The 24,582-nt window shown below is 46.8% G+C and overlaps 1 long non-coding RNA gene across 1 annotated transcript; it reads right to left on the bottom strand.

Moving 5' to 3' along the window:
* Positions 1 to 235: 235 nt before the first annotated feature.
* LOC121816164 (uncharacterized) lies at positions 236 to 14,407 on the bottom strand. Its single transcript, XR_006055607.2, has 4 exons — positions 14,267 to 14,407; positions 13,463 to 13,540; positions 784 to 9,617; positions 236 to 585 (listed from the first exon to the last, which is right to left on the bottom strand). It is a non-coding gene; the product is annotated as an uncharacterized LOC121816164 (long non-coding RNA).
* Positions 14,408 to 24,582: the final 10,175 nt, after the last annotated feature.

Below are 24,582 nucleotides of genomic sequence, written 5' to 3' on the forward strand. Positions count from 1 at the left end.
GACTCCTCCTTACCTTATGAAGGTTACTGGTCCATGGGCAAATGGGGGAAAATCTTGTCTCTTTGGAAATGTCCTTATGTATATTTGGTAAAATAATTCTTTCATATACACAGAAATGCTAATAGCCAGTGTTCTTGCCTGGAGAATCCCATGGACGGGGGAGCCTGGTGGGCTGCTATCTATGGGGTCACACAGTCGGACGCGACTGAAGTGACTTAGCAGCAGCAGCAGCGTATCATTTTAAACTAAAAGTTTAATTTTTTTTCCGAGAACTTCAGATGAGTTTAGGTCTCAAAATGAGTCTGTAGTGAGACAATGTTGTATTTCAAGGGTATACAAAGAAAGACATTGCTGGGGTGGGATTTACTTAGCTCTCAGCACCCTGGGTAAAGTCAGAGACCTGGGTCAGTCCTGAAAGGGCTGAACCAGAGGCTTCCTGAGGCCCAAGGTCATCCAAGGTCCCAGCAGCGTTGTGAGGTTGGGATGGGTATTCGAAGGCCAAGATGGGGGTTCTGGGTGAGCTCTGGTGCTGGCCGGCTTTCTAGCATCAGTGATGAAGTCTCCACATGTCTGTCAGGTTCAGTTCTGTACCCACAAAATGAGAGATTTGTATGAAATGAGTACCAAGCCCATTTTCAGACCTGAAATGCCAATTTGGGCCCTGCACGGAGACTCTTAATTGGGTAGGTTGGTTAAATCATGTTCTGTGGGTGAGCTAATCTCACCAGGGCTGATGGTGGTTGACAGGGAGGATGTCTGGGGATTCTAATTGAGTTCACTAACCTGCCGAGCGCTGCTCTGTCTCCCAGCATCCATCAGTCAACCTCGTTTGGGGGAATAAATGGCAGTGCCTGCAACAACCGAGCGATACATAATTGCTAGACCCCATGGTGCTGACTGCAAATACGGTGGCCGCAGTCAGACGGGATAAATTATCATGACAAATGGAAGTGACCACATTTTTTTCTTTCTTTCAGATTCAGATGCTCTCACTGAGAAATGAAAGTAGATGCCCCAGGATGGCTCAGAAGCTTGTTCTAGGAACCCTCTGTGTATGATAAGTAATTTTGATGATGACAGACGCTCTCTGTAGCCATGAAAAGCTGTTATAGTTGGGTTTCTTAAGAGAGCCACTGTATATTAAATCTAAAACAATAAAGATATGGTTTTCATGTTACGATCCCATCTCTTCTCTCAATGGCTTGATTGAAATATAATCTACATCCCATACATTTCACCCACTTAAAGTATATGATTCTATATTTTTTAAGTTATATTCACAGGGTTGTGCAGCCATCACCTGAATTAAGTTTTGAGCATTTTCATCACCCCAGCAAGAAAGCCCATACCTGCAAGCATCACTCCCAAAGCCCTTGGTAACACGGCTCTTCTTTCTCTATCTATAGATTAGCTTGTTCCGCACATTGCACACACATAGAATCACGCAATATGTTGTCTTTTCTGATTGGCTTATTTCATTTAGTATGATGCTTTTAAAGTTCATGTATCAGTACTTTTTTTTCTTGCTGAATAATATTCCATTGGATGGATGCACCACACTGCATATATCCATTCATCTGTTGATGAATATTGAAGACTTTTCACTTTTTGGTTATGAAGAGTGTTGCTCTGAACATTCCTATTTCAAGATTTTGTGTAGACACACATTTTCATTTCTCTTGGGCGTATACCTGAAAGTGGAACTGATGAGTTATATGGTAATTCTATTTAACCTTTTGAAGACTGGTCAGACTGTTTCCCAAAAAAGCTACACCATTTTAGTTTCCATTAGCAGTGTGTAAGTAAGTGTCCCAATGTATCCACTAAAGAAGCAGGGAGCTCAGTTAGGAGAAAATGCAATAATCAAGGTCGAAGACAAGCATCCTGCGCAAGCCATCAGTGAGGATGGTGGGGAGGGGACGCAGCCCCCAGGAGGAAGTGGGGCAGTGAGAAACATGGAGGGATAATGACTTCTGCTTCTTCATGGACGTCTCACGGGATGGTGGTCCTCTCTTTTATACAAGGGGTTACAATGCATTCAGTTATGAAATTCTGGAGACAGAGACAATGAAAGAGACCGAGAAGGAAGCCAGGATTTATGGATTCATAGGGCAAAGTTCTCAGGTCTATGTATATAAGACAAAACTTACATATAATCAAAATTATCCCCAATCCCATAAAACTCTTCTTTTTAAATTTTTTAAAAATGATACCAATCATAACAACAAATTATAATTTTATCTTTTTTGGATATACCACGCAGCATGTAGAATCCTAGTTCCCCAACCAGGGGTCAAATCCACGTCCCTTGCATTGGAAGTGTTGAATCTGAACCACTGAACTGCCAGGGAATCCCCCATAAAACTCTTAATTCACCAGAAAACTGAAAAGACAACATAAATGTCTGTGTCTCTCTGTATTTTATCTGTGAGCCCCTTTTTCTGGATCCTGTAATGGAATCCAGGAGTCTTTAAAATGTGAAAAGCACAAAAGAATACATGTTTCTCTTTTTCCTTCAGGATATAGTCAATCACAGTTGACTTCATGTTAGATGTGATGTCATTCCTTTACATGCCTTCAGCAGGACACCTCGGGTGAAGGCTGGTGGGTGAACATGAAACCCTTGGTCATCTGGAGCCAACATAGTGTGGTGATGGGTTGGGACCAGGGGCCAAGCGAACATGTTCTGATTTTAGCTTCTTGGACACCTGTTTCTAGTCCCACTTCCCCCTGCCGACCAGGCATCTCTGGGGTCCTCTGGAATTATTGGTGTTTGAAAAGGCAGAAAAATGTGAAACCTCCTCTTCGAAAAACTTTCAGAAAAACAAAAGCACAAATTCCAATACCTCCTCCCACCATCGGATTCCAGAAATTGGGCTGGCCTGGTGCAATCACCTCTTGCCCAGCATGGTGTCATCTAGGAATAAATTCAAGAAAATTTTCCTTTGTTCTTCCACTAAATGGAAGAGGTTTCCTCCCTAGACACTGTGAGGCCTCGCATGCTCCCTGCCAAGAATTTAGGAATCCCCATTTCCTTCTGAGCTTAACACATCTTGATCAGTAAAAGGACGGATCATTAGGAGTCAAACCCATAAAATTGAAGTCACTTAATTAGTACTCGACACAGTGTGCACACTTAATTACTATGATTACCAAGCCCAAGAGTCATCGTAGTGCATTTTAATGACTCGCCTTGACAGCTAATTGATGTCTCTGGATGGTTCTAGGGAGGTATGGAGCTCCCCTCCCCAGAGGGTCCTCAGCAGGGTCACAGTCAGAGATGCTTAGGCAGCCGGGCTGAGGAAGAGCAAAGACGACATCTCCATTTTCAGATGTAGAGAAGAGCTTCCTGAGCCCCAAGAACCACCAGGATAGGCCTCCCACTCCCAGGTCTGCGTGATTCCCTGTGAGATGGCTCTGCAAGCCTTTTCTCATCTCAGGTAGTTTTTTTCCTCCTAACCGGGATCTAAAGCCATCAAAAGCCAGGAACATGAGCTCTAAGCAAAGACATCAAGAGGCACCCTGGGCTTCAGGACCAGGAGAGGTTTCCAGAGCCTCTGGCAGGAGGCTTCGTTCGGCTTCCACTGAGACTTCTAAATTGAATTGATGAGTGGGAAATTACAAGGTCTCACTCAAACCTTCTCCTCCTCCTGAAGTCCTCCCCAAGCACAGCACCTTTTTCTTCGCAACCCTTTCTCCTGATTTATTGGCTCAAACCTTGACACATTTCCACCGCCAGTACCCTCAGGGCAAGCCCTAGGAAGGCTAGGGCTGGGTCATCCTGGGTAATTCCTGCTGAGTTAGGCTGGTCCTTCACCTCCTGCCTCATTCTAACCCCTGAGTAAGGACCTGCCCTCCTGTCAGCTCCCTCCCTCCTTCCCTATGTTCCCCTGACAAGCTGGGAGACCCACTCAACTCACAGTTGAGGCCTTTGGAAAACTGGTAAAAATGCTATACTTGTGGAAAACCATCCTAAGGTCCAGGCTTTCTCTTGTTTAACTACATCAGATCTTCCAGGGCATATGTTATTAACCCAAGGATTTAGAGTTCATAGATAGACTTCAAGGAGGTTCAGAAATTTTAAAATTACACTCTCTGCAAATAATTTAAAGTCTGTGAAGTTTTCTGGGGAGAACTTTTCCAAAGTACTGAAAGGAAAGCCTGAGTCGGGAAAAAATTAAGAAAAATGTCAGACACACTGTTTTAGACTAAAGCTGTCCTTGGAACCCACATGCAGGTTCTCTAACTGCATGTTGAAGGAGCATGTGAAAGCTTACAAACTCACATGGGCAGAGGGTAGTTCTGTGACCCCAACAAGGGAGTAGCGCTTGGTACCCAGTGGGCTCCCTAACCCCCTGGTTTGAGCTGCTTCTTTTATCAAGATGACTTTCATCTTCTCCTGCACCTGCAGATTTCCAGTGTCAGAAAGGGAAAAGCAAGTAATCTATGGTGGGTTGGAAAACTTGGAGAGCTCTACAGGAGATTCGATAACCTAGGCTCCAGCCTGCAGAGTTAAGAGTTAAAAGTGTCCATCTGTATTGGTCAGATTTGCTGCATAAGAAACCACCCCAGATTTTGTGGCTCAGTGTCCATCTATTTAACTGGCTATTCTACAGGTTGGCAATGTGGGCTTCTGAGGGGTTCTGGGTTCAGTGGTTCTCAGTGAGGCCAGTGTATGCATCTGTGGTCTTTGAGTTGGGAGGCAGGGGCTCATAACGCAGGATGAACAGGCGGGGATGTCAGGGATGACCCTGGCCTTTCTCCCTGGGGTCTCTCATCCTCCGGTAGGCTGGCTCAGCATATTCTCAGGGTAGGAACAGCCTAAGGGCAAAGAATAGGAGCTGCAAAGATGCTTAGATCTGGGCTTAAAACTGTCACATCCTGTTGTCCAAAGTACAAGAGGAACCCAGACTCAAAGTGTAGGAAAATAGATTCCACCCATTAACGGGAAGAGATACAAAATATCTTGGCCCATTTTACAGTCTCCCAGACCAGGAAAAACCCTCCAGTTGAGCCCAGCACAAACCACCAAGCTGCAGAACTGTTAAGTTCAATAAACAGCAGTTGTTCTGAGCCACTAAGAGTAAGGTCATTTGTTTCGCAGCCAAAATTAAACCATACTTGGTCTTAAGTCAGATTTCCCTAAGCCAGATGCTGAGATGAGGGTTCACGTGGATATGACTGGTTAGGAAGTATAGCCAGCAAGGCGAGTGGGGGGTGGGCAATGGGGACCAGGAAGGGACAGTGGTCCATCACAGGGTAGGTAACCAGCAGAGCCTGTAGAGAGGAAACCTCTTCAGAGAATTGGTCCCACTTCTGAGTGTATCAGCCAGGGTGATATCTCTGCACCCGGTGATCATTGATGAAGACTCAGGAGCATTCGGCACTCCAGTCAAGAGACTAGCCAGTTGGGAGTGATTCGCACCAGGGTCTGCTCTGCACCAGGTGGCTTTGGGGACCTGTTGGGAGCAGGACACCATCAGCCCCAGGGTCCAGGACAGGTCATTCTCCCTCCAGGGTCTTGAGTCTGCTCTTTGGACGCTGTAGAATGATTCTAACTCTCTTACTGCATGGAAGTTCTTTCTTATCTTTCTAATGGAACATTTCTGTTGCTGCTGTTACAACTCCAGTGCATGTCTCACTGTACCTCCGGGGAGAAAGCAAATTGCTGTGAAGTGTCCTTACCACCACCTCTCAGACACTCAATGACCTTCACTAATCCACCTCCCGGACACGTTCTGCTGGAGAAGTGGCCTCAGCTCCATTAACCTCTCCCTGTAATTGCCAGACTCTCCCTTTAATCACTTGGTCAGTTCCTCTCTTAATCCTCTCTCCGCTGCCCACCTCTTCCACATGCCAGGCTCTTTCTTAAAGGCAAAGACCCAAGCTAGACACTGAGCTCTCTTATTTAGTCAGCGACAGTCAGTTGGAACAAGTCTGTGCATCCTGGCCTAGCGTCCCCTTCTCCAAACAAGATGTTGGACATTGGTAAGTTTGCTTTGACTTTTGAAGATGCAATTATGTCTTCAACATATAAGTCATTAGTACTATTGTGCTTTATAAGAAACAAACATCTCAAGGGGGGAAAGAAATCAAAGCTCAAAAGATATATTAGGGACTTCCCCGGTGATCCAATGGTTAGAAATCCACCTGCCAATGGCAGAGACACAGGTTCAATCCTTGGTCCGGGAAGATTCCAAATACCGTGGGGCAACTAAGCCTGTGAGCCACAACTACTGAGGCCCCTGAACCCAGAGCCCATGAACCTAGAGCTCCGTAATAAAGGAAGCCACGGCAATAAGCCCAGGCTTGCTACAACTAAAGTAGCCCCCATTTACTACAACTAAAGAAAGCCCACACATAGCAGCAAAGACCCAGTGCAGCCAAAAATAAATAAATAAATAATGTTTTTAAAGATATACTGGGCTCCACAGACCCTTTGTGTCTGGAGGGGCTTCACTTGCCTAGTGACCCTCCCCTCGTAATTACATCCAGGAGGTTAGAGGTCTGCTGATACAGATACAACATTTGCATCTTCCCATGTGCTTTTCTGTGTCATTTCTAAACTTTGGCTCCAAACACTCAACATACGGGAACAAATTATAAGCACCCCAGGAATGAATACATGTGCATGCGTATTAAGTCACTTCAGTCGTGTCTGACTCTTTGTGACTCCATGGACAGTAGCCCAACAGGCTCCTCTGTCCATGGGATTCTCCAGACAAGAATACTGGAGTGGATTGCCATGCCCTCCTCCAGGTGATCTTCCAAACCCAGGAACCTGCATCTCCTGCGACTCGTGCCTTGCAGCCAGATTCTTTACCACTGAGCCACTGGGGAAGCCCTAGGACTGAGTATACTCCTTCTAAAATATGACTGTGATATTTCTATTTGTAATAAGATATATATTTGGTCTTCATCCTCATTTCTCGTTCTACAAACTCTTGGAATTTCCTAAGCGTTGAGAGCCTTGAAAACGTGTCTTTTGTTATGTCAACAAGGTGACTTCTGAATCCCACTTAAGGGTGGGAGCTGGCTGCCATGAGAACCAACACTGAATAACAGAGGCTTCAGTTCAGTTCAGTTCAGTCACTCAGTCATGCCCAACTCTTTGTGACCCCATAAATCGTAGCGCACCAGGCCTCCCTGTCCACTGTCAACTCCCCGAGTTCACTCAAACTCATGTCTATAGTGTCGGTGATGCCATCCAGCCATCTCATCCTCTGTCATCCCCTTCTCCTCCTGCCCTCAATCCCTCCCAGCATCAGGGTCTTTTCCAATGTTAGGCCCCCTTATTTCCAAGGAAGGGAGAGGAGCCAGAGGTTGAATCCAATCACCAACGGCCAATGTTTTAATCCATCATGCATCTGTAAAGAAGCCTCTATAACAACCCAAAATGATGGGGTTTGGGGAGGTTCCAGGTTGGGGAACCAAAATGCTTCCACATACCACCATGCCAGGCTCCAAATCCAATGGAGAGAGAAGGGACCTCACCCTATGTATCTCTTCATCTGACTGTTGCTTCATACCCTTTAAAATCTTTGTAATAAGCTGGTAGACCTAGGGAATAAACCGGCTTCCTGAGCCCTGCGAGCAGCTCTAGCAAAGTAATTGAAACCAAAGAGGGTGTCATGGGAACCCAGCAGTGAGAACCCAGGAATGGCCCTCGAGTTGGTGAATATCTTCTGTATGTGCCCCAGGGAAAGGGGACTGACTCAGCTTGTACCCTTTGGTCTAGAGTTTGCCCCAGGATCAGCTGAGGAGGCCCTTTAGAAAGACAGGGGACAATGGCTGGTGTTCTTCATTCAAGGGTGTTGAAAGATAGAGACAAATGCATCCTCAAAAGGGCCAGAGAACTCAGTCAGAGCATCCTCTGTGTCCTGAGGTGTGTGTTACAGATACAGGTCCTGGAAAACCCTCTGCTGTGCTTGCCTACAGCATCTTTTAGACGAATGATTCCCAAACTGGCCGGCATCGGGGTCCCCAGGAAGGTTGGTGGAAGCACCCCATGAGGGCCCCACGTCCCACCCCCAGGGTATGAACCTGCCTTACTGCCTTCTAGGTGGCGCTGATACTGCTGATCCAGGAACCGGAGATGGAGGCCAGTGCTGTAGGCCATGCAGTGAATTTCCTGGCAGCAAGGACGATGTCTCTTATGCCTTTAATTACCACATATTTCTTAGGAGAGTGCTGTTTCTCAGCTAGGGTGCCCTAACTCACACCTCAGGAGGCAGCAAGGCTTGCACTGCCTGCAGAGCCTTAGCAAGGCCAGTTTTTTTCTCCTTCACTCAAAATCTGAGGCAGGCAGGTAAGACTGTCCTCCATCCTATGCCTCAAGGATCCAAGCTCCCTCCATGGAGATGGGGCGCATCCAGGTCACTGGACAGAGGAGAGCAGAAGGCTGCCCAGTGGCCCCTGAACGTTTTGGTCCAAAAGTCTCGGGCATCACTTCTGCCCACAACAAGGTGTGTCTCCCATCTGGGGAGAGTCACGGACACAGCTGCTTTCTTTTGTCCCATCTCAGGGCCCCACTGTCCTCTGGAAGTTCAAGTTCTTTACCTGCTAACACACCACCTTTCACCAGTGCTGGTGGACATGAGTTTGAGCAAACTCCAGGGGATAGCTGAAGGACAGGGAAGCCTGGCATACTGCCGTTCATGGGGTTGCAAAGAGTCAGATACGACTTAGCAAATGAACAGCGCAAATAGAGGAACAGCCGTGGAGAATCTCCCATGAGGCAACTCTGACCGAGCAGACTTAACCACGTTTCTCTGCAGTCAAAGCCAACCTGGGCTGAAGCCGCAAGAATGGAGAGTCAGAGCTCCAATTAGGGGAGGATGGTCTGAGCTGCCCCCTCCTCCAGTGTCCACAGTGAATGTTGTCTTTGCAAGACAGCCATGTATTGACACTTACATCTAGGGGGATGGAGGATGCGAGTGAGTGTAAAAAAAAGTCTTCACTGCTGTCTTATGGGTGTAGCTATGGATCCTAACATGTGTCTACTTTAACAACATCCAAAACATGCCACTTGGACTGTGGACTTAGTTATAGGGGTCTTGCAAAGACAGCAAAAATATTCACCTCACTGCACTGTCTTTTCCTACAGTCCATGGGGGTCTCCCATGGGAAATCAACCCTGAATATTCATTGGCAGGACTGATACTGAAGCTGAAGCTCCAATACTCTGGCCACCTGATGCAGAGAGCTGACTCATTGGATGGAAAAGACTCTGATGCTCAGAAAGATTGGAGGCAGGAGGAGAAGGGGGCAACAGAGGATGAGATGGTTAGATGGCATCACCAACTCGATGGACATGAATTTGAGCAATCTCAGAGAGATGGTGAAGGACAGGAAAGGCAGGCACGCTGCAGTCCACAGTCACACAATCTGGACCAGCCACATTCTCTGGCTGGTACTGTCTCCCCCACGCCACAACTGCCACAGTGCTTGTCACCCACAGCAGTAACTGGCCACTCATCCTTTCTTTTCATCCTGCTTGTCTTTTCTTCTTTTGGGGCAGAATCTGCTCATGCTTACTGAAAGCTTCATTTGGTTTCAGACAAATTCAGGTTGCTTCCTACTTAATTGGTCATCGGACTCCAATTAGCAGATTGTACCTAAGGTGAGAAAAGATAATAGATAAGAAAGCAGACGTGTATTCATATTTTATCACTTATCAGTAGCATTTATTGGCACAGTTCTGTCTCATCAGAGGACTTGAGCTGCACCCCTGCAGACAGAGAGCAGGAGGGCAGAGGGTGGCCCTGGGAACTTCCAGAGGCCTGAGCTTGAAATTGAATCTGCAGCCACTGACTCTGCACCTGGGCTACATCAGTGTTGCTACTCACAGAATACACAGTACAGCCTTCAGGATATGCACTGAGGGGAGAAAACCCTGAAGACAAATCGATGTAAATAACAGGCATGCTGAGCACACAATCAGAATAGAATGCGGAATTACCTGTGTCCTGAGGAGGCTGGGGTGTGAAGCGCTTACCAGGGCTGCTGACACTAGATTAGAACTTGGGGGAAGAACAAGGGCTTGTCTGGGGCCTGGGAGATGGGTGGAAGGGAGAGGCAGAATGATCCGGAAAGGGCAGCAGAGATGCAGGACCTGGAGGAGCTGAGGGCACAGCATCCCAAGAACTGACAGGAGAACCTGAGACCCACCTCACTTTTCTCCTGTAATTATTGAGCTCCCAAAATGTGCAAAGTTCACAGTTAAAGGGACTGCTGCGTAGATGCACACTGGACTTGAATACTTAATATGATATAGTTCCTTAACATCAGTTACAGATTAAAATAATAAGCTTTGGGATATTTTTTGTTCGTGAAGTAAAGTGTTAGTTGCTCACTCGTGTCTGACAGTTTGCACCCCCATGGACGAAAGCCTGCCAGACTCCTCTGTCCAGGGAATTCTCCAGGCAAGTATACCGGAGTGGGTAGCGATTCCCTTCTCCAGGGGAGCTTCTGAACCCAGAGATCAAATCCAGTATCCTGCATTGCAGGCAGATTCTTTACCATCTGAGCCACCAGAAAAGCCCCCTTTCTGGTTAATATTACTAGAATTAATTTCACTTTTTTCTCTTTTTTAATGTAGCTGCTAGAAAATTTCAAGTTACATATGCAGCTTGGGTTAAATGTCTAGTGTTGGACTGCACTGCTGGCCTTACTGTGTATCCTCCAAGACTGATTTGAAGAAAATCTATATTTTGGTCCCATCTTTAGTGCAGGGGACTTTGTGTTCTTTAAAGAATATCACCTCATGAATCTGCAAAAGTCCCCTCAGAAAAGCAGCAGAGTGTAGATCAAGTGTGATGAGGTCAATGGGGCATTTGTCTCATGATATGTTTTGCAGGAATGAAAGAGGATATCTTATTAGAAAAAATCCTCATGAATTATTCTTGGAGAAGAGATGAAGTTACAGTTCCTTGTTTTCAAATCTTTGTTAGCAACTTGCAAACATTTGATTCTAATAATTAAATAGCTGTTTGGAAAAGATTGAACATAATCTAGTCCAACAGCCTGATTTTCCCGGCAGCTATGACTTATGCAAAGTGCTCATAGCTTAGGTCACACAGCTCAAATATGGGTCAAGTTCAGCCTGCACTGTCTGTCGGCATATTTCCAGCTAAAGTGCTTGAGATAAAACAGGGAGGCTTCAGCAGAACAGGACATTTTCTTGTGACTGAAGACCTGGGACCTGCCCTCCAACCACACGTCCTCATGGGGCAGGTGCGGGAACTCATGTCTGGGGCTTCAGTCTTGATTTCAAGGTGGACAGGAACCTACATTGTCCTCAGACCGTCACTGCCGCTCCCACATAAACAACCACCATTCCTGCAGCCTCTGTGGGTACCAATCACAGTACCGCCTAGGGCCAGCAGCCCCTACCACAAAAGAGCAACTCTGAACATCACTTAGTCCTAGGGATGGAGGAGTTGGGAGCTCTGAATGGTCCTGATTTTGATTAAATCCTCTTGAACAATGTCTTTCTCTCTTCCTGAAAAAAATGAGCCGACACTTGCAATATGTATGGTCCCCTCTGTCCCCGATTATAAACACTCAGTGGGTGGACCCTCACCACCACAAGCTAAGATGTAATATGTAGACAGATAGGGAACCTACTATTGGTCTCTTAGTGCTATTGGTCATGATGCAAAATAATTGTTGGATCCCATTCTGTGCTGGGCACCCCATCCCATCGGCTCATTTAACCCTGAAAACACAGCTACTGTCATGTCCCACATCTTACTGACAACAAAACAGACACTGAGGAGTCCAGTCGCTTCTCCCACCTCCCCCATGGTGTCTCACAATCAACCAACCAGATTTAGTCTAAAGAGAGTGGAATTGAAGGTAGCAAGAAGAAAAGATGAAAGTGAATATGTCAACAAAAACCAAGGCTGGTGACTGTCAGAAACCTCAGGCCTCACTGAGCGAAGTTCGTGGTGATGGTCCTCCGGCCGCCAGCCGCCCCAAAGCCCCTTGCCCCCATGAGCGCAGTGTCCCCTCGAGTCACAGGACTGCTCCGTTAGGAGGAGGCAAATTCTAAAAGCATCAACATAGCTTCACAGACAGCCAGGCAGGTTAGGAAGGATTATTTGGTGTAGTTGAGGGAAAAGCTTAATTCTAATTTTTTCCATATTTATGTACCAACAGCTATATGCAAGGCACTCTCCTGTGTGCCTCCACTGAAGCAGCATTTAGGTTTTAGCTGCACAGATGTCTAGTCCACACCTGCTATGAGTCGGCACTGGCCTGGACGGGGCCAGTAGGGTGTGGTCTTGTTGAGGGGGTACAGTAAGGAGACAAGGCTCTATTCTGCCCTCCTGGGGCCCTCCTTTCAGGGTCGGGGGGCACTCTGGTGAGGGGCCAGACCCACTTAGCAGAGAAAATCTGCAAACAGCCGTCGAGGACCCATAGGGCACAGACCATCCCCCTCAGAGCTGAGACAGGATGGGAGCTGAGTTAGCTAAGAGCCCGAGGGACACTGAGGGTAAAGGACAAGCCTACTGCTGGTGGGGGTGGGGGGATTCTTGATACCAAGAACAAGCTGCAAACAGTGCACACGTATGCGATGCAGGAGGGGGCATCTGCTCTGCCCTTAGACTTGGCGCTGGGGCTGTGCCACCATCCCCTACAGAACTCAGTGGCTCCACACGGCACCAGTTGGTATTCCCCCCAATTCTGTGGGTCACAACTTTGGGCAGAACTGGAATAGGTGGTACCCCCTCCTTGTGGCTCAAGCTGGGACCGCTCACTTGGCTGCACTCAGTTGGCTGAAGGCCGGAAAAGACCCCCACGCCTGCCTGTCCCCTCCCCTGTCCTTTCACCAAAGATCCTCTCATTCAGTGGCCCAATCAAGAGGTCCTGATGGCATGGGGGTTGGGCTCCCCACAGAGCGTGGGTGCAGTTGCTGCCAGGCCTAAGGCTAACGCCTAGAGACTTTGTTGATCAAAGCAAGAGGACAACAAGGATGAAAAATCTTAGTAGAAACTTTGATAATAGACCCAAGCGCGCACAAGCACGGGCGCGTGTGTATATATGTGCATATATGTGTATATGCACATGTAAGTGTATGTGTGTATGTATGTGGTGTGTGTATGTATGTGATGTGTGAATGTATGTGTGTATGTGTGTGTGTGCATGCGCGTATGTTTTGAAAAGCAGTTTTTCCCACAAGTACAGGCACACTTGTCAGGATTCTGCTCAATTTCGATAAGCAAAGCCTTCAGCATTTCTAAAGTCAGGCAAGCTTTAAATTGACACGGTTTTGGTTGCCTGGAGATTATCTTGGTGATATGCTGACTGGTTTTTCTATTTCTAAAGGAACTTATTCCACTGCTCTTTTTTGTAAAATACTGAGAGCTCTCTACTTCTTCACAAATTTCCACTTTGCTTTTCAAATGTGCCTGAATCACAGCTTCTGCAGTAGCTGCAACTGGCCTCTGATCCTCACCACTGGTGTCCAGGGCATGTAGAGCAGATATCTCTTTCCGTTCTTCCGTCTTCTGTGTTTCAAGATATGTGTATGCATCTATAGAAAGGGGGGAAGACAAGATATGTGTATGCATCTATAGAAAGGGGCGGGGGAAAGAAAGGAAAATAAATTCCCCCTCCTTAAAAAATAACCTTGAAAGAAAGCTTTCGGAAAATAAGGCAGGAGAGTATTTTAAGGATTTCTTGAACATGAACAAAACACATCCAGCAATAAAGAAAAGGACTGCCACGTCAGACTGTTCCTTTAGCAGTTTGTTCATCAAAACAACATCACTGAATAAGTGAAAGGCAAATGACAGGGCAGGAAAACAAGGACAGAGGAGTGGACCACTAACATCTATAAATCGATAAAAGAGAGACAACCCAAAGGAAAGTGGGTGAGAGGGATGAGCCAGGGGCTCACGAAGGGGGCTGGATGGCTTAGTCCTCGAGGAGGTGCAGGCGAACTCAGGGGAGGGGGGCCATTAGGAGCACCACAGAATGTCTGGGACAGAGCAGGAGGCCTGTAAGACTAGTGCTTGCAAGCAGGCAGCAACTCGAAAGTCCAGTGCCGGGTGTGTGCGCTGCTGAGGGTTTTGGAAAACTGTCGGACAGCACTGATTAATCTGACCATGTGTGTCTCTCGTGTTGCAGCAGATTTTTTTCCAGGCGTTTAAGACATGCACAAGAATGTTCACAGAAGCCCTGTTAATAACAGCAAGAAAATGAGAAAATCCACACACACACCTCATCGACACTAGAATGGATGAAAAGTATTACTCACACAGTGGGAAGCTGGCCCGGCACATGAAAGGATACACCACTGCTCTTCATGACAACGAGATCAACTTCACAGACACAGGGAAGCCAGATTCAAAAGAACGCATTTCAAATTGACTCCTTTTACAGGAAGTTTACAAACACTGGTTTACAGTGAAGGAAGTGGGAAAACTGCTTGCCTCTAGGGAGGAGGAGGGTGACTGGGGAGTGGTTTCCTGTCCATTCTCATTCAGAGAATTAGTGAACCAATAAAATGTTTGACTCAGAGGGAAGGCACAGACAGTAATCCGAAGAGACAAACGCGAGGTAGCAGCTGCTCCTGGCTGCGGGGACGAGAATGTTGAATAAGAATCGCCTGAAAGGCATCTGGCTCTGTGTCACCAAAGCAGTGTAGCCTGGGTCCCAGACTGATTCCAGCAGAGCAGACGCCCTGGGAGGTGTCAGTGTGCTGACCCATTCTACTACCGACCTTCTTATCACAAAGTGCATCTACAAACATTCTCGTATGTATCTTCGGTGTAAATATGGTATGACTCTGGAATGGATTTCTGTGTCATAGATTGTGGGTATGTTCTATCTTGGTAGACACTCCTAAGCACGTTCCCAAGTAGTTTCACACATTAAAATTCCCGTTAGAAATGTGTCAGAATTCGATTTGCTTCACATGTTTTTCAACAACTGGCTGAGTGAGTGAAGTGAAGTCGCTCGTGTCTGACCTCTTTGCGACCCCGTGGACTGTAGCCCGCCAGGCTCCTCTGTCCATGGGATTCTCTAGGCAAGAATACTGGAGTGGGTTGTCATTTCCTTCTCCAGGGTATCTTCCCAACCCAGGGATCGAACCTGGGTCTCCTGCATTGCAGGCAGATGCTTTATCCTCTGAGCCTGAAATACCACCGTATTAGTCATTAAGGAAATGCAAATATATATGGAATGTAATATATAGAGAAATATAATATATAGGTACAGAAATTTAATATATAGAGAGAAATACTTAATATATATGTATTTCCTTGATGGTCAAAGTGGCAGTTTACCTTTTCACATGTCTGCTGCTACTGCTAAGTCACTGCAGTCATGTCTGACCCTGTGAGACCCCATAGACGGCAGCCCACCAGGCTCCCCTGTCGCTGGGATTCTCCAGGCAAGAACACTGGAGTGGGTTGCCATTTCCTTCTCTAATGCATGAAAGTGAAAAGTGAAAGTGAAGTCGCTTAGTCGTGTCCGACCCTCAGTGACCCCATGGACTGCAGCCTACCAGGCTTCTCCGTCCATGGGATTTTCCAGGCAAGAGTACTGGAGTAGGGTGCCATTGCCTTCTCCGTTTCATATGTCTATTGGTCATTAAAATATTCTCCTTTAAGAGGTACTTTTTCCAGGCTTCTATGTTTTTTATTCAGTTGTCTGTCTTTATCTTTTATAAAAAGCACTTTTATTTGAAAGAATTATAGATTTGTGGGAAGTTGCAAAGCTAGTACAAAGAGGTCCCATGTGCCCTTTACCCAGCTATCCCCAAGGGTTACATCAGATACAATTATAATGCAAAATCAAAATCAGAAGAGGAAGACTGGCTCTTATTATTCAGCACAACTCTCTGCAGATTGATTCAGGATGCTCCTGTATCACATTCATTCTGTTTTATTGTTGAATTGAAGTCCGCAGTATGGCTGTACCATCATTTATTTAACTACCATCTATTAGAAAAGGAAGAGGAACCAGAGACTAAATTGCCAACATCCTCTGGATCATCAAAAAAGCAACAGAGTTCCAGAGAAACATCTATTTCTGCTTTATTGACTATGCCAAAGCCTTTGACTGTGTGGATCAAAATAAACTGTGGAAAATTCTCAAAGAGATGGGAATACCAGACCACCTGACCTGCCTCTTGAGAAACCTGTATGCAGGTCAGGAAGCAACAGTTAGAACTGGACATGGAACAACAGACTGGTTCCAGATAAGAAAGGGAGTGCGTCAGGGCTGTGTATTGTCACCCTGCTTGTTTAACTTATATGCAGAGTACATCATGAGAAATGCCTGACTGGATGAAGCACAAGCTGGAATCAAGATTGCTGGGAGAAATATCAATAACCTCAGATATGCAGATGACACCACCCTTATGGCAGAAAGTGAAGAAGAACTAAAGATCCTCTTGATGAAAGTGAAAGAGGAGATTGAAAAAGTTGACTTAAAGCTCAACATTCAAAAAATGAAGATCATGGCATCTGGTCCCATCACTTCATGGGAAATAGATGGGAAACAGTGGAAACAGTGGCTGACTTTATTTTTCTGGCCTCCCAAGTCACTGCAGTCATTAAATTAAAAGACGCTTACTCCTTAGAAAGAAAGTTATGGCCAACCTAGACAGCATATTAAAAAGCAGAGCCATATTACTTTGTCAACAAAGGTCCATCTAGTAAAGGCTATGGTTTTTCCAGTGGTCATGTATGGATGTGAGAGTTGGACTATAAAGAAAGCTGAGCGCTGAAGAATTCATGCTTTTAAACTGTGGTGTTAGAGAAGACTCTTGAGAGTCCCTTGGACTGCAAGGAGGTCCAACCAGTACATCCTAAAGGAGATCAGTCCTGAGTGTTCTTTGGAAGGACTGATGTTAAAGCTGAAACTCCAATACTTTGGCCACCTGATGCAGAAGAGCTTACTCATTGGAAAAGACCCTGATGCTGGGAAAGACTGAGGGCAGGAGGAGAAGGGGACGACAGAGGATGAGATGGTGGATGGCATCACCGACTCAATGGACATGGGTTTGGGTGGACTCCAGGAGTTGGTGATGGACAGGGAGGCCTGGGGTGCTGCGGTTCATGGAGTTGCAAAGAGTCAGACACAACTGAGTGACTGAACTGAACTGAATTAGGGATATTTTTGGTATTTTCAGTTTTTAGCTGCTACAAACAAAACTGCCATGAACAATCATGTACAAGTTTTTGTGTTAGCCTAGTTTTCATGTCTCTAGAATAAATGCCCAGGAATGCCATTAGTGGGTTACATGGTAAGTATATACATAGTTTGGCTGTTGGTTTTTTTTTTTAAGAAACTGCCAAACTATTGATATTTCCCAGAGTGTCTGCACCATTTTACGTTTCTATCAACAATGTATGAATGACCCAGTTTCTCTGCATCTGCAGCAGCATTTAGTATTGCCAGCTGTCCTTTTTTTCTATATTTTAGTTGTTCTGATGGGTGTGTAGTGATTGCTCACCGTGGTCCTAATTTGTCTAATAGTGGTGCTGAACTTTTTTTCATTTGCTTACTTCACATCTTCAGTGAAATGTCTCTTTGCCTCTTTTACCCATTTTCTAAAGAAATAAATGTTGAGTTTAGAGCATCGTATATTCTTGATATGAGACATTTGCCATGGTCTTCAATTATTTTCTCTCAGTCCTGAGCTTGTCTATTAATTCTTTTAGCAATTGATTTTGTAGAACAAACTGTTTTAATTTTAGTGAAACCTGTCTTTATCTTAATAATTTTTAGTCTATTATTTGGACAAAGGTGCATATCAAATGTGTGTGTGGAGCATGTGTGTTTGAGTTGGCAGCTCTGGCCCAGTAGCAAGGCAACCTATCTTATCGACCTTTCTGGGCATCCGAAGACCTGCTGTCACCCACCCTCAGTCCTGTGTGGACCAGTTTCCCCTGAGCTGGGCTCCTACTCAGATGAGCACCCTGAGCTCCGAGCTGGGTGCCACCAGCTGCTTCAGGCTGACAGATGAACAGATGAGACAGAAGTCACACCCCGAATGTTGCCTCCTTTGATGCCGTGTCATGATTGTAATTCTGAGTCCATTTTAGAGCAAGACCTTTCAAAAATTTTCACTTGTCTTAATTATTTCGTGGAGAGTCTCTCTAGTGCTTGAGTTCTGTAAAGAAATTATATCCATCTACAAACTGCAACATTCAGAAATGAATTTAAACTTAACCTTTGTGAGTTACAGGCTTCTCTGGTGGCTCAGCTGATAAAGAATCCACTTGCAATGCGGGAGACATGGGTTTGCTCCCTGGGTTTAGAAGATTCCCCTGGAGAAGGGAACAGCTACCAACTCCAGTATTCAGGCCTGGAGAATTCCATGGACTGTATAGTTCATGGGGTTGCAAAGAGTCAGACACGACTGAGTGACTCTTACTTTCACCTTGGGCTTCCCTGGTGGCTCTGATGGTAAAGAATCTGCCTGCAGTGTGGGAGACCTGGGTTAGAGCCCTGTGTTGGCAAAATCCCCTGGAGGAGGGCATGGCAACCCATTCCAGTATTCTCGCTTGGAGAATCCCATGGACAGAGGAGCCTGGCAGGCTACAGTCCACGGGGTCACAAAGAATCAGACACGAATGAGCAACTAAGCACAGCACAGCACATGTGAGTTACAGCTGGACGAGCTTCCCCGAGGAGCCGATGCTCAGTATCTTTTCTACGGAACATCGAATAACAAATCCTTTTGATTTTAACCATTTCTACCTCTCTTCTAGCGCTCTTTCCTCCAAAGTTCAGGGCAGAGCCTTCCTTGTTCCTTCTGGGGCAAGAAGGGAGCCAGGGTGAGAGCAGACCTGGGGGTAGCTGCTGCCGGGGGAGCGGACAGGCCCTGCGCTCCCTGGGAAGATGAGCCGCGCACACCCTGTTCAAATCTCCCTCCGGCAGACACTGGGCTCACTGCCAACCAGCTCCCAGCATCCTAATAGGAACACTTGTCTTCATCCGACCCAGCACAGCTTTCCTGCTGGTTCCCTTCAAATTTCACCTCTCCCTGAAAGACACACACTCACACACACACACACTCACACACACAGATCTTCCCAGCTGCAGTTCCTATATCTGCTTTCTTTTTCTCCCTCCTTTTTTAAATTTTATTTTGACATCATCAGGTCTTCATTGTGGCATGTGAGATCTAGTTCCCTGACCGGGGGTGGAATTCAGGGCCCTCTGCATTGGGATCATGAAATCTCAGCCACTGGACCCCCGCCTCAAGGAAGTCCCCACTTTCTCTCTCAGACCAGTTCCCTGGGTTCCTGAGGGGAGGCTGTCCCTGAACCTACTCTTTGCCAGGATACCCACAGAACCCTTCTCCAGGTGAGTGATGTGATGGAGGAACAGCTGTGGGAGAGGGGACCCCCACCCCGTCCATCTCCTGTGCAGACCCACAGCTCATATTGACCCTCTGTCATCCTCAGATGCCCACATGGCCAGAGAAGCTCCAGGCCACCAGGCAGGCAGTCCTGTCCCAGGGAGCAGGCATGGGTTTCGAGGTGGGAGGGGGACTGCTGGTGGCCACATCTTCTTGGCCGCCCAGAAGGGACCCTGTTTGAGGCAGGATGCCCATGTGTTAGGACTTTACTGCCCTTCATTCTGCTCTTCCCTCTGGTGCAAATCCTCTCATTCTGTTTATTCTTTCGATAAAGTTTGATGTTTGTGGGTAGCAAAGGTCAGAGTTGACTTTTTTTGCTTTTGACTGAATTGCTTGGAGGTCACTAATTCATTTGGCTGGAGCAGCTTTGGATCGAGACATGAATGGCTTTGGAAAGACTTTCTGGAGCCTGAGCTCATCTTTCCCACTTAACGAAAGTGAAGGCTCAGGACTGAGAGAGTAGATCTCAGAAGTCTTCAACCCAAGCAAAAAAATTATAACTGCAGTGATGATGCTAACTAGACTTCTCAGGGTGGTCATTTCAGGATGTATACACACATCAAGTCACTGATGCTGAACACCTTAAACTAATATACTCATATGTCAAATGTACCTCAATTAAAAAATAATTTGGAAACTTTTTTTTTAATGGAAGCTGAGCTATGGGGTGCAGGAAGCAAGCCCCAGCTCAGCCATCAGCTGAGGACAAGTCTTTGGCTCTGGGTCATGTGTGTGGCTTGTTCGGCAGATTTAAATGCAGCTGCTGCTGATGCGGCTGGTAGGGGAGCCGTGCGCTTCCCTGGAAATGCTGGGGAGGTGGGGGTGGGGACTGTGACAGCCACAGCCTGTCTAGGACCATGGCCCCATCCTTGCTGTAGGCTCTCCAGCTCTGAGGAGCAGTGCTGGATTCCCCTAGTGGGCTCCCTCCTGACCCTCAGGACACAAACCTGCCTTCCTCAGCACCTGCCCTCATTCCTTGTCCTCCCCAGACACCTCCCAGGGTCTTTGCCTGTTCTCTGTCCAAAGAGGCTGATCCCTGGGGACCAGGCAACTGTCACCAGGCAGCTGCCTTTCTGGCCGAGAGTGAACAGCAGGGATGGGAGGTTAGAAGTGGAGAGAAACTGGGTGCTTCTTCTCTGACACCCCCGACTCCAGCACCTTGTTCTGGCCACAACTGTGCCACCTGCAATGATGGTGTCGCCAGATGACCTTTCTCCACACCGACATCTGAAGTCCTCACCCTCCTGTCCACGCGGTCTTAGGGATCACAGCTCCCCTGCTGTGACCTCCAAGGCCTTCACCTCCCCTGGTCTGGCCCGCAGCGCCTCCCCACCGCTACTGGCCCTTCCATTGGAGCCTCTTCATCTGACTCTTCCAGGGTAAACTCTGATATGGCATCATCTCTTGGCCCCTGGTTACCTAGCTCTCCTGGTGGACCCCCTCTCAGACACAGTCTGGCTGTGGACCCTGGGACCCACTCCAGCCAGGCCCCCTTTGCATTTGGCCCAATCTCTCCCACACCTCTGTCAGAGAAAAGAGCCAGAAAGAGTTGTTGCCTTTCTTGACCTAAAAAAATGCAAACTCTTGGAAGCTTTCGGTAAGGAGGCTATCTATCTGCAACCTTCAGTTAACTGGACAGTGGATCCCATCCCACAGGTTTGGCAGGAAACACACCTCATTTCATCTCGGGGTGCCTCCCACAGGAACGCACTGTGTTTCTAAGGTCTGGAATTGCACCTGCTTCAAAGGGTCCAAGTGGGGAGAGGTTCTTGGGCAGCAATTACCTATCTGCTCAGTATTTCCGTTCCCAGGACCATTGCAACAGTGGGGAGAGGAGCCTTCCACCCCCATGGACACACATTCTTGAGGTGGGTGGACTCCTGCTTTGCTTGACTGCTTCCTCTCAGGCCCTCTCCTGCCCATCAGTCCAGAAGAACTTCCCTCATACCAGCTCCTTCCAGCATCATACTTCCCACTGTGCTCTTCACCAGCCCTGAGAAAATCCCCAGGATCTCAGGGCTGTGGACACAAAAGCCAGGAAATCTCTCAGGCTCAGCGCCCCTCCAACACACACCACACAAGGCACAGAACCAGAGCCCAGGGGTGCTAGAGGGGACGGCAGGGAAAAGGGAGCCTTTGAGAGGAGATGATCATAGGAGAAATCACCTCAGGAGACCCCTGAGCCCCCCAAAACAGAAACCGCAACTGCCAGGCAGTCCTTGTTCTTGGAAAAAAGGAACAGAAGCCCCACTCAGGTGTGGAGACTGGCTTCAGCCGCCCCAGCATCAGCCTTCACCAGGCCTTTTGTCTGCTTTCCCTCAATCTGAATCTCCTGAGTGAACATCTTGCCAAGAAAGCATCCGAGGAAAGAAAGACTCACACAGTAGTCTCAGGTACCTTCTTTGGAAAATATTTTCAGACACCTACAGAAGTATCTTTTCCTTAAAAGTAAGGGGACCCTCTTCACCGTGGACCTCACCATTCCCCACACTAGCTACCTCCTCCACCATCACCGTGGGCAGGACCCACAGACTCCCTCCTGATGGAGGCACAAGACCCAGGCTCCTGTAGCCTGGCAACCTGGGCTGGGAAGGGTGCCCCCCACATTGAAGAGCTCGGCACTGAGCAGGGTGCTGGCTTGGGCTCTGACAGGAGAGAAAATTTCTATCTGACAGCACAGGACACTGGTGAACTGTAATAGAAACGGGCCACTTCCAAGAAAGTGATTTGTGTTCTGGTTTGTAGTCGGGGTGTGCACAGCCCTGCCAGGTTTCCAAGTGATTTATAGATTGAGAGCTTTTTGCTTATTCTTCTTAAGAAAGATTACTTTGCTATTTTCTTGTAGATGTTGTGGTCCTTGGGTGTGGCTGGGGCAAGACAGAATGTGTGTGACAGTCCAGTTCATATGCTGAATGCAGAATGTTCCCTGTGGGATGAAGCAGGGAGAATCATATATTGGTAAATATGGATAATGGTCCCAGGACATGGTTTGAGTATCTATGAGGAGCCCCTGTCTTGACCTGCAATTTGAGTGAATTTGGGGCTATGGAGAAGGCAATGACACCCCACTCCAGTACTCTTGCCTGGAAAATCCCATGGATGGAGGAGCCTGGAAGGCTACAGTCCATGGGGTCGCTAAGAGTCGGACATGACTAAGCAAATTCACTTTCAGTTTTCACTTTTATGCATTGGAGAAGGAAATGGCAACCCACTCCAGTGTTCTTGCCTGGAGAATCCCAGGGATGGGGGAGCCTGGTGGGCTGCTGTCTATGGGGTCGCACAGAGTCGGACACGACTGAAGTGACTTAGCAGCAGCAGCAGCAGCCTTCCCCAGCCCACAGGCTGCCCAGTTTGTCAAATGGCATGTCACTGGCATTCAACGGTTTTGCAGGCTCTGAAATCTGATCTATCAGCTCTTGAAATGTAAACTTGTCCATCAGGATTGAACCACACTGGCATGGCTCACAAGACGCAAATGTATAAGCAAGGATACTATTGAGGAAACTGTAATAGAAAACATACTCCTCAGGATGATCAGATGGCTCCTCTTGACATCCTTGGCATATTCCCTTTCTACAGACAAGAGAAAACAAAAAACTCCATATGATGTCTATGCAGAGGCTATGACATCAGAAGAAAGGGTTACTTGGATCATTCAAGCTGAGTCATTAGCCAGAGACCATGTACAGGCCTCAGGCAATTCATAAACAAATACTTTCAATGTTCAATTTTGTGACTCTTGATTCAATGTTCATATATTTTCTGATGACTGCCCTTCCCTTTCTTGACCAACTAACATGTTTTTAAAAATCTGTGTTAATATCTTAGGTCAAATTTTGCACTGACATGTGGCCAATCTGTCTCACTATCTCTCTAGAGATGTTGATTAACTCTTTCCAATGTCATTCATATTGTGCTGGTTTCACCCACTGACTCTCAGAGGGGAATCTTGCTTCTCTTACAGAGAAAATGTGTAGAAAGTCTCCTCATTGTCCCCCCCAAGAGACACTCATGCCCACAGCATTGTCCAATGTTGGCATTTCTCTCTTCTCTGTCCCAGATCTTCTCAGGTGTTCCATCTCCCTCAGCACTTCCACAGGGACATGGGGTTGCAAAGAGTCGGACACGACTAAGCGACTGAACTAAACTGAAATGAACTGAACTGAAAGCTATAATATGAATTAAAAATAAACTACAAGGTATTAGCTTATAATAAAGAAAATCAAAATAGCACAAACAAGGTAATACTCCTTGCATTATTGAACCAAGGAATAAAAATCCAGTTTAATGGTGGATCATTTGAGTCAAAGGTTAAGTCCCACATCAAACTGTTACTCCTTACTTTAACTACATTGGAAGTTATTTCTAGATCTTTCAATAAAAATATGGACCAGAAATTTGGGAAGATTCTGTACTGTCTACTTTGACTCAGCTAGACTAGAAGATAAAAAAAACATTTGCCCTTTAAATGGGGAAGAGGAGCTCCTGGACACAGGAGCATTTCACTTTGGAAGAGCAGCAGTTGATTCTAACCTACTCTTTGATCATGTTCAGTGTGGGGTACCATCTCTTTATCTTCTCTTTCAATGTTTTTATACATCAGTTGATTTCTTCACTAAATGAAGAAATTTTCTGATGTTGGGAAAGAGTTAAAAAATTCTTGGTGATTAAGTCATGCACTTTTCTTAAGAAATCCTTGTCCTTTAATACAAAAATCCTGCATCATCCGGCCTTAATGCATTGGCTTCCAGATACTGATGAAATAGAGTGACACCACTCAAGCAAGGCACTTGAAACTGTAAGATTACCTTCATGCACTGCATGCTGGGAAGAAATAGATTTTGCTTTCATCTCAAAACCCCAGGTGAGTACCTTACTCTTGAGAGACCAGCAGCTCCACAGTGGAAAGCAGAAATGTGTCCCCACTGCCTGTTGGGGCAGGACGGAAAGAGGACTCCATGTACTACCTGGTGGGGTGTATTTGCAGGAATGTGGTTGAGCTGTGAAGCCAAGTGGAGCCCCAGAGACTGACCACATGAGGACCCCAAGGGGCCATGGGACCCAGACCCATAGCAGGGGTGATGCTTCCTGGATGTAGCTGAGGGTCCCCAGTCAAAGCCAGAACCACAGTGGCTGCCACCTGCTGGAGGGGGTACCCAGAGGGGTTGAGAAGTCGTTGGGGGTCCCACAGAAAG

Source organism: Ovis aries, chromosome 13, assembly GCF_016772045.2.
Source record: "Ovis aries strain OAR_USU_Benz2616 breed Rambouillet chromosome 13, ARS-UI_Ramb_v3.0, whole genome shotgun sequence".
Lineage (NCBI taxonomy): Eukaryota > Metazoa > Chordata > Mammalia > Artiodactyla > Bovidae > Ovis > Ovis aries.